The following is a 2329-nucleotide window of genomic DNA, read 5'->3' on the forward strand; positions in this document are numbered from 1 at the left end:
TATTATCTTTCTGGAGGAGTTTGTGTGATTAAAGGCTGAACAAACACACTTGAGTTCTGTACTTCATGTTCTTTCTCTTCGGTGTTCTCGAGCAGTAACTCCGGTGTTCCCTGTCGTCGCCGATGAGAGGGCCGTGATTGATTTATTTAAAATGGTGTGAAGTGTAACAAATGTGCCGCGCTGCGTTCAAGGCCGCAAAGAGCTGCCGACATGGGACCACCGGGACACACAGCGCCGTCTCTGTGCACGTTCAACTTATAGGAAACACAGTCTGCAGGAGCTTCACGCTTCATTTCCTGCGTTCCTCATTCAGCTGATTGTTTTAGAGGAAGGTCTACTGAACTACAGCCGTTACAGGCACGGAACCTCAGGAGCCTTCTTACTCAACTTAACATTTACAGAGTTCACGGGTTCTCCTGCAGAAGACTTCCATTCACCAGGAACAAGGACGAGTCCTGTGGCAAATTAAAGACGCATCCCTCAGAGTGAATAGGAGAAATTAAATTTAATATTATATTCATCACAGATGAATCTATGATTCAGTTGACTATTGCATGAGACAAAGGAAAGCAACAGGATTGTATTTCTGGGCATCTATTCTTTTATTAGAGAGTGACGAGAGACAGGAAGTGAGGAAAGAGAGGAGAGCAGTAAGCATTTAATAATCGTTGTTACCGTCCGGCTACCGAGTCACCTGAAAGAAACCAAAAACATATTAACATGTGAGAGGTTTGGACCAGAGAACAAACTAAAAAATATATATAATTCTAATAATTAATTAATTTGATTAATTAATTCAATATTAACATTGTTGCTGAGTATTATTCTGTCGGTTTATTAATCATTTGAAAAAACTTTAAATTGATACATTTCCTAAATAGTGAAGTCAGCTTAAACATGATGATAATAACCTTTATTTATGCAGCGCTGTAAAAGTCTTTTGGCATGACTTCATGCTTGTTATTACTGTATTAATACATATCTTCAGTGGAGACGTATCACTGTTTTGTCTCCAGTTATCGCTGACAGCTGACAGCAGGAAGAACTAACAGCAGCTTCCACTTCGGGTTAATTTGATGTTTGTTCGGCTCGTTTTCTGCCGCGACTCCGAGAGAGACGAGAAGCTGCTGTGTGTGTGTGTGTGTGTGTGTGTGTGTGTGTGTGTGTGTGTGTGTTTGTGTGTGTGTGTGTGTGTGTGTGTGTGTTTACACAGTCACATTGTGGGGTCCCGCCTTCCTTCAGTTGATGAAATGCCCCATCATGTAAAGAAGCCTTACAGTTTAGTATTCATATTTATTTTAAGGTTAGATTAATGTTAAATTCATGTTAGGCTTAATTTATGGTTGGATTAAGTTTAGGATTAGGTTAGCTTTAGCTTTAGCTTTAGCTTTAGGTTGAGGTTAGGTTGGTGTCAGGCCGCAGGAAATGAATGTACGTCAGTGTTGTGTCGTCTAATGTCATTTGAAACTGACTGTGTGAGTTTGCAAAGGATACAACATTACTGCTGTGTAGTTTGATCTATAATAATGCATCATATTTCATAAACTGATGTTGTGCATGTAAAAAGAAGTAACCTTCAAAGTAACTAGCATCTAAAGCGGTGACATGAATGTAGTTGAGTAGAAGTACAAAGTGACATGAAATGTAAGTAAGAAGCAGCTCAAAGTACAGGACGGTTCCTCTCCAGCGCTGGAGAAGAAGAAGAAGAAGAAGAAGAACTTAATGAATTTGAACTCGGTGTCTCGTCTCCCTCAGATCTGAGGAACAGCTCGGCGGTGTTCTGGGAGGGCGGAGTCAGCGGTGGATACCAGGCCTTGTTATTGGACGAAGACCAAGGATGGCTGCTGGTCGGAGGGAAGGACCACATCTACCTGCTGAGGCCGGACAGCTTGGACCTGCCCACGCATACGGTGAGAACATTAGAGAACATTAAAGATCAGCTGAAAACAATCCAGACCACCAGCCCTGTCTGACTGACGCTGTTTCATTTTCTCCATCAGATCCACTGGCCGGCTGCCAGAGAACATGTGGAGCACTGCTGCCTGGCAGGGAAAAGTCTGGAGGTAAAGACATGAGACAATGAATATCTTTCTCTCTGTCTCACCTTCAGTCCTTTCCTTCCCTCTAACATGTGTGAACATGTAAACAAAAGTGAAACCTAATTCAGTCGCCCACCACCGCTAAGTTTAAACAAGCACTGCACGAACAACTTCTGAGACAAAGCAGCCAGGAGGACAGAAGACAGAGGACAGACGGACAGATGATAGGAGGGCAGGAGGACGAAGGACTGGAGGGTAGAGGACAGGAGGACAGATGATAGGAGGGCAGG

The 2329-nt window shown here is 43.0% G+C and overlaps 1 long non-coding RNA gene across 1 annotated transcript in view; it reads left to right on the forward strand.

The window, feature by feature from the left end:
* Nucleotides 1-1588: 1588 nt before the first annotated feature.
* The window catches only part of LOC116379451 (uncharacterized), a 1285-nt gene continuing 544 nt past the window's right edge, over nucleotides 1589-2329 (forward strand). Inside the window, exons 1-2 of the long non-coding RNA XR_004212421.1 lie at nucleotides 1589-1910; nucleotides 2001-2063. This is a non-coding gene — a long non-coding RNA (uncharacterized LOC116379451). The remainder of the gene's footprint in view (nucleotides 1911-2000; nucleotides 2064-2329) is intronic.

The sequence above is a fragment of the Anarrhichthys ocellatus genome, unplaced genomic scaffold (assembly GCF_004355925.1).
Source record: "Anarrhichthys ocellatus isolate YVR2014 unplaced genomic scaffold, GSC_Weel_1.0 scaffold4354, whole genome shotgun sequence".
Classification (NCBI taxonomy): domain Eukaryota; kingdom Metazoa; phylum Chordata; class Actinopteri; order Perciformes; family Anarhichadidae; genus Anarrhichthys; species Anarrhichthys ocellatus.